The following is a 23841-nucleotide window of genomic DNA, read 5'->3' as shown; positions in this document are numbered from 1 at the left end:
CCTCTGCCAAAACTACAACAACAAAGACTACCTCCACGTCGCGAATGAGCCCTCCGCCGAGCGAGCCGTGTCCCTCTAGAGCCTGGCCAAACTATTGGTGCTGCTGTTGATACTTCTGTGGCTCCTGCTGCCGATCAGGAGGAGGATGATTATGTGGGAGTTGCAACAACTTGGCTAGCATGGAGATGGTGGAGAAGCTATCTCTCACCACAAGACCACCTCCACATCCTTACTACATCCAATGGTTCAACATCAGCGGGAAGGTTAAGGTAACACGTACCGTTCGTGTGCATTTTAGTATCTCTACATATCCTGATTATGTTGATTGTGATGTGGTACCTATGCAAGCATGTTCCTTATATCTTGGTAGACCATGGCAATTTGATAAAAATTATGTACACCATGGTAGAAACAATCAGTATACTCTTGTTCATAAGGCTAAAAATATTACTTTGCTTCCTATGACTCCTGATTCCATTTTGAAAGATGATCTTAATAGAGCTCATAAAGCAAAACAGGAGAAAAATAAGAGTGAAATCAGATTGCGGCAAAAGAATTTGAGCAATAAATGAAGCCTAATAATAAACCTTCTAGTGTTGCTTCTGAAATTAAATTGAAAAGTGCATGTTTACTTGCCACCAAATCTGATATTGATGGGCTAGATTTTAGCAAATCTGTTTGCTATGCTTTTGTGTGCAAAGAGCCATTATTTTCATTCGAGGACGTGCCTTCCTCTTTGCCCCCTGCTGTCACTAACATTTTGCAGGAGTTTGCTGACGTCTTCCCACAAGACGTGCCACCGGGATTACCACCTATTCGAGGGATTGAGCATCAAATTGACTTAATTCCCTGTGCATCGCTACCCAACCGTGCACCATACCGTACCAATCCAGAGGAGACGAAGGAGATTATGCGTCAAGTACAGGAGCTGCTCGAGAAAGGTTATATACGCGAATCTCTTAGTCCTTTTGTTGTTCCTATTATACTAGTTCCTAAAAAGGATGGTACATCGCGTATGTGTGTTGATTCTAGAGGCATTAATAATATAACTATTCATTATCGTAATCCTATTCCTAGGCTAGATGATATGATTGATGAATTGAGTGGCTCTACAATATTCTCCAAAGTTGACTTGCGTAGTGGATACCATCAAATTCGTATGAAATTGGGAGATGAATGGAAAACAACATTTAAAACTAAGTTTGGTTTATATGAGTGGTTAGTCATGCCTTTTGGGTTAACTAATGCACCTAGTACTTTCATGAGACTAATGAACAAAGTTTTACGTGCTTTCATTGGACGATTTGTGGTAGTCTATTTTGATGATATACTGATTTTAGCAAATCTTTGGAAGAACATTTGGAACATTTACGTGCTGTTTTTATTGCTCTACGTGATGCATGTTTGTTTGGTAACCTTGGGAAGTGCACCTTTTGCACCGACCGAGTATCTTTTCTTGGCTATGTTGTTACTCCATAGGGAATCGAAGTTGATACAGCCAAGATTGAAGCTATTGAGAGTTGGCCGCAGCCCAAAACGGTCACACAAGTGAGCAGTTTTCTTGGACTCGCTGGTTTTTATAGGCGTTTTGCGAGAGATTTTAGCACCATTGCTGCACCTCTCAATGAGCTTACAAAGAAGGATGTGCCTTTTGTTTGGGGTATCGCACAGGAAGAAGCCTTCACGGTATTGAAAGATAAGTTGACACATGCTCCTTTACTCCAACTTCGTGATTTTCATAAGACTTTTGAGCTTGAATGTGATGCTAGTGGAATTGGATTAGGAGGTGCGTTATTACAAGATGGCCAACCTGTTGCATACTTTTCTGAAAAATTGAGTGGGCCTAGTCTGAATTATTCTACTTATGATAAAGAATTATATGCTCTTGTACGGACTTTAGAGACATGGCAACATTATTTATGGCCCAAAGAATTTTTTATACATTCTTATCATGAATCTTTGAAACATATTAAAAGTCAAGCTAAACTGAATCGTAGACATGCTAAATGGGTTGAATTCATTAAGACTTTCCCTTATGTCATTAAACACAAGAAGGGTAAAGAAAATCTTATTGCTGATGCATTGTCTCGTCGTTATCCTATGCTTTCACAACTTGACTTCAAAATATTTGCTTTGGAGACCATCAAAGATCAATATGTGCATGATGCTGATTTTAAAGATGTAATGCAGAATTGTAAAGAAGGAAGAACATGGAACAAGTTCGTTATTAATTATGGCTTTGTGTTCCGTGCTAAAAAGCTATGCATTCTAGCTAGCTCTGTTTGTCTTTTGTTGTTGCAGGAGGCGCATAGAGGAGGATTAATGGGACACTTTGGCGTGAAGAATATGGAGGACGTACTTGCTACACATTTCTTTTGGCCAAAGATGAGACGGGATGTTGAGCGTTTTGTTGCTCGCTGCACTACATGTCAAAAAGCTAAGTCACGACTCAATCCTCATGGCTTATATATGCCTTTGCCTGTACCTAGTGTTCCTTGGTAGGATATATCTATGGACTTTGTTTTGGGTTTACCTCGAACAAAGAAGGGGAGGGATAGCGTATTTGTTGTCGTGTATAGATTCTCTAAAATGACACACTTCATACCATGTCATAAAAGCGATGATGATGTTAATGTTGCTGATTTGTCCTTTTGTGAAATTATTCGCTTGCATGGTGTGCCAAAGACAATTGTTTTGGATCGTGATACTAAGTTTCTTAGCCACTTTTGGAGATGTTTATGGGCTAAGTTGGGGACTAAACTGCTTTTTAGTACTACATGCCATCCCCAAACTGATGGACAAACTGAAGTAGTCAATAGAACATTGTCTACTATGCTTAGGGCTGTTCTGAAGAATAACAAGAAACTGTGGGAAGAATGCTTGCCTCATACTGAATTTGCTTATAATTTTTCACTGCATTCTACTACTAAGATGTGCCCTTTTGAAATTGTGTATGGTTTCCTACCTTGTGCACCTATTGATTTGTTGCCTCTTCCATCTTCGGAGAAGGTTAATTTTGATGCTAAACAACATGCTGAATTGATCTTAAAAATGCATGAGTTAACTAAGGAAAACATTGCGCGTATGAATGCTAAATATAAACTTGCTAGAGATAAGGGTAGAAAACATGTTGTGTTTGCACCTGGAGATCTTGTTTGGTTACATTTGCGTAAGGATAGATTTCCTAATTTGCGCAAATCAAAGCTAATGCCACGTGCTGATGGTCCTTTTAAGGTGTTAGATAAAACAAATGATAATGCATATAAACTTGAGCGGCCTGCAGATTTTGGGGTTAGTCCTACTTTTAACATTGCAGATTTGAAGCCTTATTTGGGTGAGGAAGATGAGCTTCCCTCGAGGACGACTTCATTTCAAGAAGGGGAGGATGATGAGGACATCAATACCATTGTTACACCCACAACCCCTGCTGTTATACATACTGGACCAATTACTAGAGCTCGCGCACGCCAATTAAATTATCATGTACTTTCGTTTCTTGGTAATGATTCTAATGTTCATGAGAATATGATGCTGCCTAAATTGGATACATTTGTTTTGCTTGCAAATGAAGGACCTAGCTTGGACAAGATGGATGAACATTGAAGCAAGATCAAGCATGTAGACAATGGCATGCACAAGGGGAACAAGAATGGAGTTACAACTGATGATTTCAGGACTTGGAAGCCACCATAATGAGTGCGTGATGCCTTAGACGAAATATACAAGATGCCACTTCATAAATTTTGCCCAGAGGCTATTATAGGTGCTGCGTCACCTTATTTTTGGGCCAGGCCCATGTAATTTCGTAATACTTAAGTATAGGCTGTTTTCAGAGTCTGTATATGTGGGGAAATAAGAGATAGGGTTGGTTTCGGACCCCTTCCCCAAGGGCCATGAAATCCCCCCCTCTTCCTCCATATATACAGCCCTTAGGGCATCGTTTAGACTTTGGGTTTTGTTTAGATCAAAAGCTGGCCATAGCTGCAACTTCGCGTACTTTGTTTGTGTTGAACAACCAGACCAAGGCGTCATAGAACCCCACCTTAATTAATAAAGCTTTCCTCATATATTCGCAATATCTAGATTGCAATCTCAGTTTCTTGCTTGTTCTTCGTTTGCTCGCAAGAAGTAGACCCTCCTGGTCAGGTTGATCATGCTCAGGCGTGGTCAATAACCTTCGGAAGTTGGTTTAGCGATTGCTAAGGCGCGACGTCTTCGCACGTTCGTAGTCGGATCGTCAAAGTCGACACCCATAGAAAACGAAAGTTATCTCATCGAAACATCGGGACACCTTCCCCTCAATCATTGTATCCACAACAGGACCACAATTTGGACATACGAACTCCATTTGAGCTCCATCACCCACCAAAATGATCACAACTAAACGTGGTACGCATCCATCACCCTCTTCGTCGGCGTCGACAACATTTCGGGCGCCGGATCCAGGTTGAAGAACTGAGTTTCGGATGATTTTATCTTTAACGTGTACTCTACCACCCTTCTGTGAGGTCACCCATGGACAGATATATGGACAATAACATATAGAGCAATGTACCATCCTTACATTTTCAAACCGGAAAGACTACATGTTTAGTCATGAAAGAAGGAGGAGGCACATTGTTGCATCGAAACCCAAGAATTCATCCTTTACATGGTCTATCGCCCGCCCCGCTAACTCCCTCACTTTTTCACCAGCAGATGCATTATTCTTAAATGATAAAGTACATAACAACTCTTCCTCATTATGTGATGCAGGGTGGAACCGTATACGGCCTATCTTTCACGAAAGGAGCGGATCCCAACTAAGAACACGAAGAACACGAGGGGAAACGAGGGAAAACACAAGAGGATCTCTCAAACCAACAAGATATAGTCACACATATGCTAGACCCAGGTACACATAGAGATCACACGGTCCAAAACTTACAAGGGACGATATATAGAGTAACCGGTTCTTCTCCGTGATGAGGTCTTGATGGGGCCACCCAAGAGGGGGTCTTGAATCCAACGTGGATCTTCTCCGTAGAGGGGCCGTAGTCTCTCTTAAGGAGTAGATCCGTATGGATGGGCAAAACTCTATCTCACAAATGAGCTAAACAAATGCTAACCCTAATTCGGAGCTAGGGGACGAGTACATATAGTCCAAGGAGTAAGTTGGGTGTTACACGGGTCGTTGACCCTTTCACTTCGCACAGGCAGGCCGTTAGTACCGGTCATGGGGGCGGTTGTACCGCTAGGAGCTCAGGTACTGGTTCTTGGAAGTGTTTCCGAAGGTGCTCAGCGGTTGTACCGGTTCTTGGAGCGGTAGTACCGGTCTTTTGGCTGTTACTGGTATAAACCGGGGTTGTACCGGCCTTGCACCGCTCGATTACAGAAGGTTGACCGGTAGTTGGGCGGTAGTTGGGCGGTTGTACCGGTCGACCGGTAGTTGGGCGGTTGTTGGGCGGTTGTACCGGTATCTCTGTGCTGGGAAGGTGTTCGTCTTGCTCTCATTGTCCATCTTGCAACGTAACTTCTCCTTGGTTGCTCTCCTGGTACCTAAGCACACAAAGCATCTCTGTTTGCGGTAGTAGCCATGTCTCAAGTGGGTCAAAGGGAAGTTCAACAAGGAGAGAGTTAACCTCGTTCTCGATGGCTCTCGCACGGGCTCTTGTCATTGGTCCATGTGGTGTCATGGGAGATGTAGGTAGGTCCATGGGGATGGCCTTTGTATGCTCCGCATCATCTCTCCTCCCTTGGGAAAGATCTGACCTCGGATCGAAATCCTCATCACCATGGTACGGGAAGAGATCTTTGACGTTGAAGATGTCGCTCACGGAGTACTTTTCGCATGGGATGTCGATCTTGTAGGCGTTGTTGTTGTAGCGTGCAAGTACCTTGGAGGGTCCATCGGCTCGTGGTAGAAGTTTGGACTTGCGTTCGTTGGGGAAGTGGTCCTTGCGAAGGTGTAGCCACAAAAGATCTCCAATGTTGAATATCATGGGTTGCTTGTTGATGTTGAGCTTGGTCGCGAGTCGTTGTACTTGGCGCTCGATGGTGTGCCTTGTATCTTCATGCATCTTCTTGAGGTAGTTGACTCAGCCACTCGCGTCCATATTTGTGCGCTCTTGTAGTGGTAGACGAAGAATGTCCAATGGTGACAATGGGTTGAAGCCATTGACGACCTCGAAGGGGGACTTGCCGGTAGTCTTATGTCTTGCACGGTTGTAGGCGTACTCGGCGATAGGTAGGCACTCCTCCCACTCCTTGATGTTCTTCTTTATCAACACGCGTAGTAGAATGGAGAGTGTATGGTTTGTCACCTCAGTTTGGCCGTCGGTTTGTGGATGGTATGCCGTGGAGAATAGTAGCTTGATTCGTAGCTTGGCGCATAAGGTCTTCCAAAAGTAACTCAAGAACTTGACGTCACGGTCCGAGACAATTGTCTTTGGCACTCCATGTAGGCGCAAGATTTCCCTACAAAATAAATTTGCAACATGTGAAGCATCGTCTATCTTGTTGCATGGTATGAAATGTGCCATTTTAGAGAATCGGTCCACAACAACAAACACGGAATCCTTGCCATTTCTAGTCCTAGGCAAACCAAGCACAAAATCCGTGCTAATATCTTCCCATGGTTAAATGGAATTGGAAGTGGCATGTAAAGGCCATGAGATTGAGCTTTAGACTTAGCTTTGCGACATTTAGAGCATCGGTTGGTGAAGCGGTTGACGTCGTGAAACATCTTTGGCCAAAAATAGTTCTTGGAGAGCGTAGCAAGTGTCTTGTCACGTCCAAAATGTCCCACTGGGCCTCCGCCATGAGATTCTTACAAAAGAAACAAACAAAGAGAAGACTCGGGGATGCAAAGGTTTGTTAGCTCTCATAAGATAACCATCCTTGATGTAATAGTGTGCCCAAGATGCATGCGTCAAACATTTGGCATATGGGATAGCAAAAGTAGGATCATTCGCATACAAGTCTTTTATGTGCTCAAAGCCAATGTCATTCAATTCAAGTTGGGTAACAAGCATGCATATGCGGGAAAGTGCATCCACCACAACATTTTCCTTACCTTTGATATACTTGATAACATAAGGAAATGACTCTATTAATTCACTCCATTTGGCATGACGCTTGTTCAACTTAGTTTGCCCTTAAGATATTTAAGTGTTTCATGATCGGTATGGATGATAAATTCATGAGGGCGAAGGTAATGTTCCCATTCATGCAAAACTCGCACTAAAGCATATAGCTCTTTGTCGTAGATGGGGTAATTTAGTTTCGCTCCGGAGAGTTTCTCAAGTATGCTATGGGGCGCTTCTCTTGCGTTAACACACCTCCTATGCCATTACCACTAGCATCACAATGAATTTCAAAGGGTTTGTCAAAGTTGGGTAATGCAAGCACGGGAGCATGAGTAAGCAAATTCTTAAGCTCATTGAATGCACTATCTTGAGATGGTCCCCAAACAAAGGGTGCATTCTTCTTGCTCAAAGCATGTAAAGGAGACGCAATAGTGCTAAAATCCTTCACAAATCTACGGTAGAAACCGGCTAAACCAAGGAAACTATGCACTTGTTGCAAATTGGTTGGTTGGGGGCAAGTTTTAATAGCATTGATCTTAGATTCATCAACATGAACACCCTTAGAAGATACTACAAAACCCAAGAAAACAAGCTTATCAACACCGGGGTTGACGCGGTATGGGGCCTTGTTTGGAAGAGGTGCTTCGGGGATGAGGTCGATGCGGTGCTCAATGCCTCGTAGTGGAGGTAGACCCGGAGGTTGCTCGTCAGGGAAAACATCTTGGAATTCCTGCAATAGAGAAGATAACACCGAAGGTAGATTGTGAGAGGTGTTAGTTTTTGGTGCCTCGTCCTTGCACAAAAGGACATAGTGCATGACACTTGATGGGTTCTCATACACTTCTCTCATCTCACGTTTGGTGGCAAAGATGACTAAGTTCTTCTTGTCGCTCATCGTGGAGGCACTCAATTTGGGCTTGTGGCGCTCACTCTCTTTTTGGTGGTTCACTCTCTCACTATTCTCTCCATGATGGGTGGCTTGCTTGTCGGCGATCACTTGGCTTGGAGACATAGGTCGTAGTACATACTCCTTTCCTTTCATCTTGAAGCTATAGTGGTTTGTACGCCCATTGTGTATGACACCTCGGTCGAATTGCCATGGCCGTCCAAGAAGGAGGTGGCAAACGGTCATCGGAAGGACATCACACTCCAAAGTGTCTTCGTAACCTCCGATCTTGAAAGAAACTTGTACTCTATGCTCGACTTGGATGGTGCCGGTGTCGCTTAGCCATTGAACCTTGTAGGGGTGTGGGTGCTTCAGCTTGACCAATTGAAGCTTGGAGCATAGTTCTTCACTTGCTAAGTTATGGCAACTCCCTCCATCGATGATGACCTTGACGGACCGTCCATTGATGCCGACCTTGGTGTGGAAGATATGGCATCTTTGGTCTTTGTCTTGTTGATGTTGAAGAGTCAAGACCTTGGAAACAACAAGAGCAGGGCTCGAATCTTCGTCACAAAAGACTTGATCATCTTCACCTTCGTTCACGCGCTGGTGCATGGCCACTTGCTCAAGGGCTTCCATCTCCTCTTCACTCATGGAGCCATAGGTTCCGTCGTCGTTGAGGATCATGGTGCGCTTGTTTGTACACTCAAAGGACTTATGACCTCAGCCACCGCATGTGAAGAATTTGAAGGAACTTGTCTTGATGGTCTCATCGGTTGGGGTAGATGTTGATGAAGCTTTCGGCTTGAAGTTGCTTGTAGTACGAGGACGACTTGAGGTTGTCAAAGTTTTCTTGTAACTTGACTTGTCACCGTTGCTTGTAGATGGTTTGGTTGAGGTAGAAGGTGTTGGAGTCGTTGAAGCTTGATTGTTGGAGAAGCCGTAGGACTTGGATGAGTACTTGGCATACTTGAAGTCATCTTGCACTTGACGTTCCGCCTTTGTAGCTTGATGCACTAGCTCGATGAGGTTCGAGTATGGTTGGAAGTCGGCGATCTTCTTGATAGGATGATTGAGTCCATTCAAGAAACATGCCATAGTTTGCTCATCGTGTTCCGTGACATTGGCTCGTATCATGGCAATCTCCATTTCCTTGTAGTACTCTTCAACGCTCTTGGTTCCTTGCTTGAGGAGTTGGAGTTTCTTGAAGAGATCGCGGTTGTAGTAGTTAGGCACGAAACATGCTCTCATGACATCCTTCATTCGCTCCCAAGTAGTGATGGGTGTTTCACCTCTTGCTTCTTGTCGCTCAATGACTTTTTCCCACCAAATGAGGACGTAATCTTGGAACTCAAGGGATGCCATCGCGATCTTCTTCTCTTCTTCATAGTAGTGCAAGCGGAAGATTTTGTCAACCTTCAATGCCGATGATACGTACTCTTTGGGGTCACTGCTCCCGGTGAACTTGGGCATGGTGAACATTAGCTTGCCGTATCGTTGCTCTTCATTGTGTTGGGGTCAAGGATGATGACGCCCATGTCGTTGAGGATTGACAATCTCATGTTGCTCTTGGCAAGGAGGGTTGTCGAACTCATGTTGTCTTGTCTTGGAGGATTTCCATTGTCTTCATGTGCTTGGCGAACTTGATGTTGTTGTCTACCTTGAGGAGGCGCTTGCCGATCTTGACCAGGAACTTGACGATGCACACGTGATTGATAAATCCTTTCTTGAACTTCATCGCGAAGTGCTTCTTGTTGTTCATGAGCTTGCCGGTTGCGCGTGGCTATGACCCGACATGAATCTCGGAGGGCACGTTGCGCCTCAAGTGCTTGAGCTTCACGAAGTTGTTGTTCTTGATGTTGGGCCTCGGCATCTTGTGCATCTTGGTGTTCTCACGCTCGCTCCTCTTGTTCTTGTTGTCGTTGGCGTTGCCGTTGTTGTGCTTGCACGAATGTAGCTTGGTTTTGACGATGTCGATGCTCTTGAGATTCGGTGTCGTGTAGAGGATTGCGGTTGGCTTGACGATCTTGCCGCGCGGCACGACGAAGAGTATTCGATATCGGGGTACTTGAGCCGGAGATGGTGTCATCGGAGTGTCGACTCGAGCGGCTCCTTCTTGAGTAGGATGAAGTGGTAGAAGAGCGGTTGACCAACAAGGCACAAATCTCGTCCATTCTTGCGTCATTCTCGTGCTTGTGTTCGTCGAGCTTGTTGTCGAAGTAGTCTCTTGTACGTTGCTCGAAGAGTCGCAAGTCGGTGGCGAGGTTGTCGATGCGGTCACTCATTGGTAGTTGCTCTTCATGCAAAGCTCGTTGTGTACCAAATAGGTGTAGCTTGGTGACGTAGTTGTTCGGATCAACGTCTTGCTCAAGGAAGAGTGGGTTCGTAGAAGTACTTGGCCTATCCATCATTCCAAACAAAAATACGTGAGTGGAAGAAAGAGAAGAACCTATACCAAATGTACCTTGACCAATGTTGAAGATGGATCAATGATCACTCCATGTGTAATAAGGAAATAGCACAATTGGTACCAATTCTTGTCGGTTTCTCACACCTACACAAGTAAAAGCTTATGGTGGAGCTCGGTTAGGATGGTGGCACAAAATTTGATGCAATTGTAAGTGAGACTCAATAATGTTGGAAAAGATTCGCAAATTTGCAAATTTAACAAGTAGACCAATACCAAGATGTGGTACACGGAAACGCACACGGAAATAGATAAGTGGGGTCGTGCAACCAAGGTACGAGCCAAAATATGGAATCCACGAAAATGCTCTTGTTGCACAATACTAGAGGGACGCTAGCACGATTGCACAAAAGGCGGATACGAACTTGTGCACAACCTACTAAGCAAAAATGCAACAACTTCTATCCCAAGTATGCTATATGTATGGTATTCCGATGATATGATCCAAGATGATCGAGTATGACAATCTTAATATTGTATGATGCTACAGTTCTTGCTTATAAGCTCTTTGCTTATCTTCCCCTTTTGCTTAAAAGCTTGTTTGGCTCTTTTGTTGTTTGAGCTCTTTTCTCATGCAATGCTTCACGAACCAAGATAGCAATTGTGTATGCGATGACAACCTTGTGACACAAGAGATGATACCAAGAGATGCAACACAGTGATATGCTATGTATGTTATGTGAAGTATGATCACTAATGTGCACAAGTCACGTTGCCGGCAACACTCAAAAGCTAGTCTCGATGTGTAAGCTACGCAAAATGGTCTATGGGGTTATCAATGTAATTGCAAGAATGTATGATGATATCACGATACCACGATGAGGTTACCGTTGATGACGATTCCTTTGCGAAGATGAGCGGCGGTGATGTCGATGTTGAACCGTTCCTAGTTAGCCGAAACACCCTAGGAAACGATGAACCACAACTCAAAGTGTCAAAACAAAAGTCAAAATGGTGGTATCAAAGTTGGCAATGCAGAAGTGATTCTTTTTGAAAAGCGGTGGTGGTATGCGGATGATATGGTGGAGGACCTAGGCAAAGATGCCAAAATGACAAAAGGTTGAAGGTGTCAAATTTTGTTGGAACCTATCTATGTGGATGGGTAATGTCAATAGCTACTCAACGAGCTAGAGAACGTGAAAATCGGCCTCCGGATGTGGAAGGTATGGTCAAAACTGTCAATCAGCCAAGGCTCAACCTAGGAGGGGCGGAAGTACCGCTTGGTAGGGTGGTTGTACTGCTCCTGGAGCTCAGCGGTAGTACCGCTAGGGTTGGGCGGAAGTGCCGCTGGTGTCGGGACGAAATTGTGGCAGAAATGGATGGATTTCGAGGATGGGAAGTGGTGAAACTTGGGGAGATGCTAGATCCACTCGAAACCAAGCAAATCCGCGGATCAAATCCAACAAAACTTCGTCACAAAAAACAATTTGGGGCTATTTTTGGTGGGGATTTTCGAATTTAGGACAAAAACAACAAAATCAAGCTAGAAAACGAAGAGGGGAGGCTCCGAAATCGTGATCGACATGGCTCATGATACCAAGATGATGTAGGGTGGAACCCTATACGGCCGATCTTTCACAAAAGAAGCAGATCCCAACTAAGAACACGAAGAACACGAGGGACAAACAAGGGAAAACACAAGAGGATCTCTCAAACCAACAAGATATACTCACACATATGCTAGACCCAAGTACACATAGAGATCACATGGTCCAAAACCAACAAGGGACGATACATAGGGTAACCGGTTCTTCTCCATGAGGAGGTCTTGATGGGGCCACACAAGAGGGGGTCTTGAATCCAACGTGGATCTTCTCCGTAGAGGGGCCGCGGTCTCTCTCAAGGAGTAGATCCGTATGGATGAGAAAAACTCTATCTCACATATGAGCTAAACCAATGCTAACCCTAATTCGGAGCTAGGGAACAAGTACTTATAGTCCAAGGGGTAAGTTGGGGGTTACACGGATCGTTGACCCTTTCACTGCGCACAGGCAGGCCGGTAGTACCGGTCATCGGGGCGGTTGTACCGCTGGGAGCTCAGGTACTGGTTCCTGGAGGTGTTTCTGAAGGTGCTCAGCGGTTGTACCGGTGCTTGGGGCGGTAGTACCGGTCATTTTGCTATTACCGGTATAAACCGAGGCTGTATCGGCCTTGCACCGCTCGATTACAGAAGGTTGACCGGTAGTTGGGTGGTAGTTGGACGGTTGCACCGGTCGACCGGTAGTTGGGCGGTTGTACCGGTATCTCTACGCTGGGAAGGTGTTCTTCATGCTCTCGTTGTCCATCTTGCATCGTAACTTCTCCTTGGTTGCTCACATGGTACCTAAGCACACAAAGCATCTCCGTTTGAGGTAGTAGCCATGTCTCAAGTGGGTCAAAGGGAAGTTCAACAAGGAGAGAGTTAACCTCGTTCTCGATGGCTCTCCCACGGGCTCTTGTCATTGGTCCAAGTGGTGTCGTGGGAGATGTAGGTAGGTCCATGGGGATGGCCTTGGGATGCTCCACATCATTATGTTTATGCAAACAAAAAATTATAGGACATCCCGAATGGTACAAGATGGCTCGTTGGTGTGATCAACTTACCCAGAAATTTAATTCACGGGTTGTCCCCCGTTCTTGTATCCATAGAAGGACCGCAATTTGGCCATACGAACTCCATTTGAGCTCCATCACCCACCAAAATGATCACAATTAAACGTGGGACGCGTCCATCACCCTCTTCATCGACGTCGAGAACATTTCGGGGCCGGATCCTGGTTGAAAAGCCGAGTTTTGGATGATTTTATCTTTGGCGTGTACTCTACCACCCTTCTATGAGCTCACCACAGACAGATATATGGACAATAACATATAGATCAGTGCACCATCCTTCCATATTCAAACCGGAAAGACTACAGGTTCAGTTAAGACAGAAGGAGGAGCCTCTTTGTTGTATCGAAACCCAAAAATTCATGCTTTACATGGTCTATCACCTGCCCCACTACCAACCTCACTTTTACACCAGCAGATGCATTATTCTTAAATGATAAAGTACATAACAGCTCGTCCTCATTATGTTTATGCACATAGAAAATTATAGGGAAAACCAAATGGTGCAAGATGGCTCGTTGGCGCGATCAACTTACCGTGAAAGTTGAATTCACAGGCCGTCCCCCGTTGTTGTATCTCGAAATGGACCATACTTTGGCCATACTAACTCCATTTGAGCTCCATCACCCGCCAAAATGATCAAAACTAAACGTGGTACGCGTCCATCACACTCTTCGTCGGCGTCGACAACATTACGGGCGCCGGATCTAGGGTTAAAAACTGAGTTTCAGATGATTTTGTCTTTGACGTGTACTCTACCACCCTTCTGTGAGCTCACCCACGGACAAGATATGGACAATAACATATAGAGCAATGCACCATCCTTCCATTTTCAAACCGGAGAGACTACAGGTTCAGCAGGGAAAGGAGGTGGCTCTTCGTTGCATCGAAACCCAAGAATTCATACTTTACATGGTCTATCGCCCGCCCCGCTACCACCCTCACTTTTTCACCAGCAGATGCAATATTCTTAAATGATAAAGTACATAACAACTCTTCCTCATTATGTTTATGCAAACAAAAAATTATAGGGATCCCGAATGGTGCAAGATGGCACGTTGGCGCGATCAACTTACCCTGAAAGTTGAATTCACGGGCCGTCCCCCTTTCTTGTATCCACAAAAGGACCACAATTTGGCCATACGAACTCCATTTGAGCTCCATCACCCACCAAAATGATCACAATTAAACGTGGGACGCGTCCATCACCCTTTTCATTAGCGTCGGCAACATTTCGGGTGCCGGATCCGGGTTGAAAAACCGAGTTTTTGATGATTTTATCTTTGACGTGTACTCTACCACCCTTCTGTGAGCTCACCCATGGACAGATATATGGAAAATAGCATATAGATCAGTGCACCATCATATTTTCAAATCGGAAAGACTACAGGTCCAGTCAGGACAGAAGGAGGAGGCTCTTCGTTGTATCAAAACCCAAGAATTCATGCTTTACATTGTCTATCGCCCGCCCCGCTACCAAACTCGCCTTTTCACCAGCAGATGCATTATTCTTATATGATAAAGTACATAACAGCTCTTCCTCATTATGCTTATCCACATGGAAAATTATAGGGCATCCGAAATGGTGCAAGATGGCTCGTTGGCATGATCAACTTACCCTGAAAGTTGAATTCACGGGCCGTCCCTCGTTGTTGTATCTCCAAATGGACCACAGTTTGGCCATACGAACTCCATTTGAGCTCCATCACCCGCCAAAACGATCACAACTAAACATGTTACGCTTCCATCACCCTCTTCGTGGGCGTCGACAACATTTCGGGCGTCGGATCCAGGTTGAAAAACCGAGTTTTGGACGAATTTATCTTTGACGTGTACTGTACCACCCTTCTGTGAGGTCACCCACGGACATATATATAGACAATAACATATAGATCAGTGCACCATCCTTCCATTTTCTAACCGGAAAGACTATAGGTTCAGTCAGGAAAGAAGGAGGAGGCTCTTCGTTGCATCGAAACCCAAGAGTTCATCCTTTACATGGTCTATCGCCCGCCTCGCGAACTCCCTCACTTTTTCACCAGCAGATGCATTATTCTTAAATGATAAAGTACATAACAGCTCTTCCTCATTATGTTTATGCACACGAGAAATTATAGGGCGTCCCGAATGGTGCAAGATGGCTCGTCGGCGCGATCAACTAACCCTGAAAGGTGAATTCACGAGCCGTCCCCCGATGTATCCACAAAAGGACCATAATTTGGCCATACGAACTCCATTTGAGCTCCATCACCCACCAAAACGAGCACAACTAAACATGGTACGCGTCCATCACCCTCTTCGTCAGCATCGACAACATTTTGGGGGCAGGATCCAGGTTGAAAAACCGAGTTTCAGATGATTTTATCTTTAAAGTGCACTCTACCACCCTTCTGTGAGATCACCCACGGACAGATATGTGGACAATAACATGTAGAGCAATGCACCGCCTTCCATTTTAAAACCGAAAAGACTTTAGGTACAGTTAGGAAAGAAGGTGGAGGCTCTTCGTTGCATCGAAACCGAAGAATTCTTGCTTTACACGGTCTATCGCAGCCCCGCTACCACCCTCACTTTTTCACCAGCAGATGCATTATTGTCAAATGATAAAGTACATAACAGCTCTTCCTCATTATGTTTATGCACATGAAAAATTACAGGGCATCCCGGATGGTGCAAGATGGCTCTTCGGCACGATCAACTTACCTTGAAAGGTGAATTCACGGGTCGTCCCCCGATGTTGTATCCGGAAAAGGACCACAATTTGGCCATACGAACTCTATTTAAGCTCCATCACCCACCAAAATGATGACAACTAAACGTGGTACGCGTCCTTCACCCTCTTCGTCGGTGTCGACAACATTTCGAGGGCCGGATCCGGGTTGAAAAACCGAGTTTCGGATGATTTTTATCTTTGACGTGTACTCAACCATCCTTCTGTGAGCTCACCCACGGACATATATGTGGACAATAACATATAGATCAGTGCACCATCCTTCCATTTTCAACCCGGAAAGACTACAAGTTCAGTCAGTACAGAAGGAGGAGGCTCTTCGTTGTATCGAAACCCAAGAATTCATGCTTTACATGGTCTATTGCCCGCCCCGCTACCAACCTCACTTTTTCACCAGCAGATGCATTATTCTTAAATGATAAAGTACATAATAGCTATTCCTCATTATGTTTATGCCCGTGGAAAATTATAGGGAATCCCAAATGGTGCAAGATGGCTCGTTGGCGCGATCAACTTACCCTAAAAGTTGAATTCACGGGTTGTCCCCCATTGTTGTATCTCCAAATGGACCACAATTTGGCCGTACGACCTCCACTTGAGCTCCATCACCCGCCAAAATGATCACAACTAAATGTGGTACGCGTCCATCACCCTCTTCGTCAGCGTCGACAACATTTTGGGCGCCGGATCCAGGTTGGAAAACTAAGTTTCGGATGATTTTATCTTAAACGTGTACTCTACCACCCTTCTGTGAGGTCACCCATGGACAGATATATGGACAATAACATATACAGCAATGTACTATCCTTCCATTTTTAAACCAGATAGACTACAGGTTCAGTCAAGAAAGAAGGAGGAGGCAGTTTGTTGCATCGAAACCCAAGAATTCATCCTTTACATGGTATATCGCCTGCCCCGCTAGCACCCTCACTTTTTCACCAGTAGATGCATTATTCTTAAATGATAAATTACATAACAACTCTTCCTCATTATGTTTATGCAAACGAAAAATTATAGGGATCCCGAATGGTGCAAGATGGCTCGTTGGCGCGATCAACTTACCCTGAAAGTTGAATACACGGGTCGTCCCCCGTTCGTGTATCCACAAAAGACCACAATTTGGCCATACGAAATCCATTTGATGGGGGCAAAGGTGTCCCGATCTTTCGATGAGATGATAACTATCGATTTGGTGGAGACGACTTTGAAGATCCGACTACAAACGTGCACGACGTTGCGCCTTAGAATTCACTAAACCAATCTTTCGATTGGGAGACCTTTGCCCCTATCATCTCACCTGCCAAAATGATGACAAATAAACATGGTAAGCGTCCATCACCCTCTTCGTCGACGTTGAAAACATTCCGGGGGCCAGATCCAGGTTGAAAAACCGAGTTTCGGATGATTTTATCTTTGACGTGTACTCTACCACCCTTCCGTGAGCTCACCCACGGACATATATTTGGACAATAACATATAGATCAGTGCACCATCCTTCCATTTTCAAACCAGAAAGACTACAAGTTCATTCAGTACAGAAGGAGGAGGCTCTTCGTTGCATCGAAACCCAAGAATTCATGCTTTACATGGTCTATCGCCCGCCCCACTACCACCCTCACTTTTTCACCAGCAGATGCATTATTCTTAAATGATAAAGTACATAACAGCTCTTCCTCATTATGTTTATGCACACGAGAAATTATAGGGCATCCCGAATGGTGCAAGATGGCTCGTTGGCGCGATCAACTTACCCTGAAAGTTGAATTCACGGGCCGTCACCTGATGTTGTATCCACAAAAGCACCACAATTTGGCCATACGATCTCCATTTGAGCTCCATCACCCACCAAAACGATCACAATTAAACGTGCTACACGTCCATCACCCTCTTCGTCGGCGTTGACAACATTTCGGGCGCCGGATCCAGGTTGAAAAACTGAGTTTTGGATGATTTTATCTTTGATGTGGACTCTACCACCTTTCTGTGAGCTCACCCACGGACAGATATATGGACAATAACATATAGAGCAATGCACCATCCTTCCATTTTCAAACCGAAAATACTACAGGTTCAGTCAGGAAAGAAGGAGGAGGCTCTTTGTTGCATTGAAACCCAAGAATTCATCCTTTACATGGTGTATCGCCCGCCCCGCTAACACCCGCACTTTTTCACCAGCAGATGCATTATTCTTAAATGATAAAGTACATAACAGCTCTTCCTCATTATGTTTGTGCACACAAGAAATTATAGGGCATCCCGAATGGTGCAAGATGGCTCGTCGGCGCGATAAACTTACCCTGAAAGGTGAATTCACGGGCCGTCTCCTGATGTTGTATCCACAAAAGGACCACAATTTGGCAATATGAACTCCATTTCAGCTCATCACCTGCCAAAACGATGACAACTAAACGTGGTTCACGTCCATCACCCTCTTCGTCGGCGTCGACAACATTTTGACAGTCGGATCCAGGTTGAAAAACCGAGTTTTGAATGATTTTATCTTTGACGTGTACTCTACCAACCTTCTATGAGCTCACCCACGGACAGATATGTGGACAATAACATATAGACCAATGCACCAACATTCCGTTTTCAAACCGGAAAGACTACAGGTTCAGTTAGGACAGAAGTAGGTGGCTCTTCGTTGCAACGAAACCCAAGAATTCACGCTTTACATGGTCTATCGCCCGCCCCGCTACCAACCTTACTTCTTCACCAGCAGATGCACTATTCTTAAATGATAAAGTACATAACAGCTCTTCCTCATTATGTTTATGCAAACGAAAAATTATAGGGCATCCAGAATGGTGCAAGATGGCTCGTTGGCACGATCAACTTACCCTGAAAGTTGAATTCACGGGCCTTCCCCCGTTCTTGTATCCCCAAAAGGACTAGAATTTTGCCACACGAACTCCATTTGAGCTCCATCACGCACCAAAATAATCACAATTAAACATGGGACGAGTACATCACCCTCTTCATCGACCTGGAAAACATTTCGGGGCCGGATCCAGGTTGAAAAGCCGAGTTTGGATGATTTTATCTTTGACGTGTACTCTACCACCCTTCTGTGAGCTCACCCACGGACAGATATATGGAAAATAACATATTGATCAGTGCACCATACTTCCATTTTCAAACCGGAAAGACTACAAGTTTAGTCAGGACAGAAGGAGGAGGCTCTTTGTTATATCGAAACCCAAGAATTCATGCCCAACATGGTCTATCGCCCACCCCGCTAACAAGCTCACTTTTACACCAGCAGATGCATTATTCTTAAATGATAAAGTACATGACAACTCTTCCTCATTATGTTTATGCATATGGAAAATTATAGGGCATCCCAAATGGTGCTAGATGGCTCGTTGGCGCAATCAACTTACCCTGAAAGTTGAATCCACGGGCCGTCCCCCGTTGTTGTATCTCCAAATGGACCACAATTTGACCATACGAACTCAATTTGAGCGCCATCACCCGCCAAAAATCACAACTAAACGTGGTACTTGTCCATCACCCTCTTCGTCGGCGTTGACAACATTTTGGGCGTTGGATCCAGGTTGAAAAACTGAGTTTCGGATGATTTTATCTTTGACATGTACTCTACCACCCTTCTATGAGCTCACCCACGAACAGATATATGGACAGTAACATATAGAGCAATGCACCATCCTTCCATTTTCAAACCGGAAAGACTACAGGTTCAGTCAGGAAAGAAGGGGGAGGTTCTTCGTTGCATCGAAACCCAAGAATTCATCCTTTAAATGGTGTATCGCCCGCCCCGCTAACACCCTCACTTTTTCACCACCAGATGCATTATTCTTAAATGATAAAGTACATCACAGCTCTTCCTCATTATGTTTATGCACACGAAAAATTAAAGGGCATCCCGAATGGTGCAGGATGGCTCGTCGGCGCGATCAACTTACCCTGGAAGGTTAATTCACGGGCCGTCCCCTTAAGTTGTATCCACAAAAGGACTACAATTTGGCCATATGAACTCCGTTTGAGCTCATCACCTGCCAAAAGGATCACAACCAAACCTGGTACGCATCCATCACCCTCTTCGTTGGCGTCGACAACAATACGGGGGTCGGATCCAGGTTGGAAAACCAAGTTTCGAAAGATTTTATGTTTGACGTGTACTCTACCACCCTTCTGTGACATCACCCACGGACAGATATATAGACAATAACATATAGAGCAATGCACCATCCTTCCATTTTCAAACCGGAAAGACTACAGGTTCAGTCAGGAAAGAAGGAGGAGGCTCTTTGTTGCGTCGAAAACCAAGAATTCATGCTTTACATTGTCTGTCGCCCGCCCCTCTACCAACCTAACTTTTTCACCAGCAGATACATTATTCTTAAATGATAAAGTACATAACAGCTCTTCTTCATTATGTTTATGCACACGAAAAATTATAGGGCATCCCGAATGGTGCAAGATGGCTCGTCGGCACGATCAACTTACCCTGAAAGGTGAATTCATGGCTGTCCACCGATATTGTATCCATCACCCGCCAAAACGATGACAACTATATGTGGTACGCGTCCATCAGCCTCTTCATCGGCGTCGACAACATTTTGCGGGCCGGATCCAGGTTGAAAAACATAGTTTTGAATGACTTTATCTTTGACATGTACTCTACCACCCTTCTGTGAGCTCACCCAAGGACAGATATATGGACAACAACTTGTAGATCAGTGCACCATCCTTCCATGTTTAAACCAGGAAGACTACATGTTCAGTCAGGTTAGATGGAGGAGGCATCCCAAATGGTGCTAGATGGCTCGTTGGCGCGATCAACTTACCCTGAAAGTTGTATTCAAGGGCCGTCCCCCGTTGTTGTATACCCAAATGGACCACAGTTTGGCCATACGAGCTCCATTTGAGCGCCATCACCCGCCAAAATGATCACAACTAAATGTGGTACGCATCGATCACCCTCTTCGTCGGTGTCGACAACATTTCGGGGCCTGGGTCCAGGTTGAAAAAAACGAGTTTTGAATGATTTTATCTTTGACGTGTACTCTACCACCCTTTTGTGAGCTCACCCACGGACAGATATATGGACAATAACATATAGAGCAATGCACCATCCTTCCATTTTCAAACCGGAAAGACTACAAGTTTAGTTAGTAAAGAAGGAGGAGGCTCTTCGTTGCATCGAAACACAAGAATTCATGCTTTACATGGTCTATCGCCCGCCCCGCTACCACCCTCACTTTTTCACCAGTAGATGCATTACTCTTAATTGATAAAGTACATCACATCTCTTCCTCATTATGTATATGCACATGGAAAATTATAGGGCATCCCAAATGGTGCAGGATGGCTCGTCAGCGCGATCAACTTATCCTGAAAGGTGAATTCACAGGCCGTTCTCCGATGTTGTATCCACAAAAGGACCACAATTTGGCCATACGAACTCCATTTGAGCTCCATCACCTGCCAAAACGATCACAACCAAACGTTCTACGCGTCCATCACCCTCGACAACATTTCGGGGGCCGGATCAAGGTGGAAAACCGAGTATCGGATGATTATAACTTTGACATGTGCTCTACCACCCTTCTATGAGCTCACCCACGGACAGATATATGGACAATGACATATAGAGCAATGCACCATCCTTCCAGTTTCAAACTTGGAAGACTATAGGTTCGGTCAGGACAGAAGGAGGAGGCTCTTCATTGCATCGAAACCTAAGAATTCATGCTTTACATGGTCTATCGCCCACCCCGCTACCAACCTCACTTTTTCACCAGCAGATGCATTATTCTTAAATGATAAAGTACATAACAGTTCTTTGTCATTATGTTTATGCAAACGAAAAATTATAGGGCATCCCGAATGGTGAAGATGGCTCATTGATTTTAGGCTTCCTTGGGCCCATGAGCCTTGTACGACCTAGGGTTGGTTTTAGGCTTCCTTGGGATGTCCTCCCACTTCCTTGGCCGCCACCCCTTGCTCCTATATAAGTAGATCCATGTAGTAGCTTTTTCCTTGGGATTTGTTTAGTTAAAAGTTGGCCATTGCTACTTTGTGTACTTTGTTTGTGTCCAACGACCAGACCAAGACCGCTTTCGGATCCCCGCCTTTATCAACACTTCTTCTATATTTGCAATATTCATATTGCATTATCATATTCTTGCTTGTTCTTCGATTGCGTGCAGGAATAGACATTCGTGGTCAGGTTGATCATGCGCCAGCGTGGTCAATAACCTCTCGGAGTTGGTGTAGCGATTGCTAAGGCGCAACGTCATGCACATTTGTAGTCGGATCGTAAAAGTCGACTCCACCAAATCGATAGTTATCATTTCACCGAAAGATGGGACACCTTTGCCTCTATCAAGTGGTATCAGTTTTCAGGTTCCTCGGTGAGAATTTCTAGTTATCCCTAAATTAGATTTATTTTCTTACCTATTGTCCAACAAAAAGCCACAAAAAAAGTTAGATAGAGGCGAGGGTATCCCGATCTTTTGATGAGATGATAACTATCGATTTGGTGGAGTCGACTTTTACGATCCAACTACAAACATGCACGACGTTGCGCCTTAGCAATCGCTAAACCAACTCCGAGAGGTTATTGACCACGCCGGAGCACGATCAACCTGACCATGAAGGTCTATTCCTTCATACAATCGAAGAACAAGCAAGAATATGATAATGCAATCTGAATATTGCAAATATAGATGAAGTATTGATAAAGGTGGGGATCCGAAAGCGGTCTTGGTCTGGTAGTTGGACACAAATGATGTACACGAAGTTGCAATGGCTAACTTTTAACTAAACAAATCCCAAAGAAAAAGCTACTAGATGGATCTACTTATATAGGAGCAAGGGGTGGCGGCCAAGGAGTTGGGAGGACGTCCCAAGGCAGCCTAAAACCAACCCTAGGTCGTACAAGGCTCATGGGCCCAAGTGGAGGTGATGCAACACCCTTGGACTTTTTGTTTGACTCGGATTCTGCTGCAACGTCAGATTGTTTCGTCCATAACTCAACGCTCCAGACGAATTTGAAGGTGAATCCAATTGTGTTGGAAAGTGCACGAAATCTACTTTCCAACAAAAAAGAATCACCCAATTTGGAGTTCGTATGAAAGAGTTATTGGCGTTTTGAGTCAGATATGTCTGTGGAGTCCGAATCTGAATCCAGAACGTGAGAGACTTGGACTCTATCTTCTCTTGGCCCAAAAGTGACGTGAGAGGACTTTTTGAATAGCACGTAAACTTCTCTTTTTCCCTTATCTTCATATGTGGACTGTACAAATGTCCCATACACCTCACAAATATACATGTATGCAATATTTTTTTCGTATCCAAGGTAGTCATGACCTCATCAAGATATATGGACAATAACATATAGAGCAATGCACCGTCCTTCCATTTTCAAACCGGGAAGACTACAAGTTCAGTCAGGACTGAAGGAGGAGGCTCTACGTTGCGTCGAAACCCAAGAATTCATGCTTTACATGGTCTATCGCCTGCCCCGCTACCACCCTCACTTTTTCACCAGCAGATGCATTATTCTTAAATTTTAAAGTACATAATAGCTCTTCCTCTGTTTATGCACACGAAAAATAATAGGGCATCCCGAATGGTGCAAGATGGCTCATCGGGGTGATCAACTGACCCTGAAAGGTGAATTCACAGGCCGTCCCCTTATGTTGTATCCACAACAGGACCACAATTTGGCAATACGAACTCCATTTGAGCTCCTTCCACTACGAGGAAAAGGCCTGTTAGTGGCGCACCTGTTTTGGCCATTAATGGCGCACTACAGGTGTACCACTATCATCATGCCATTAGTAACTAATACTAATGGCGCACCCCTCGTGCGCCATTAGTATATCAGACAGTAGTGGCGCACCAGGCAGTGCGCCATTAGTATGTCCCATGGTGCGCCATTATTATGCCTCCCAGGGGGGCATATTTACCTTGTGCTCTGGGTTACTAATGGCGCACTAACAGACAGTGCGCCACTAGTATTTTTTATAGCAGTGCACCACTAATGTGCTGTATGGTGCGCCACTAGTATGAATATTAGGATCTTTTTTCTTTTCTGATATTTGCACAGGTTACAAAATATATTACCGCA

Source organism: Aegilops tauschii, chromosome 2 (genome assembly GCF_002575655.3).
Source record: "Aegilops tauschii subsp. strangulata cultivar AL8/78 chromosome 2, Aet v6.0, whole genome shotgun sequence".
NCBI lineage: Eukaryota > Viridiplantae > Streptophyta > Magnoliopsida > Poales > Poaceae > Aegilops > Aegilops tauschii.
The sequence above is the reverse complement of the archived record's forward strand: the minus strand, read 5'-3'. Positions refer to the sequence as shown.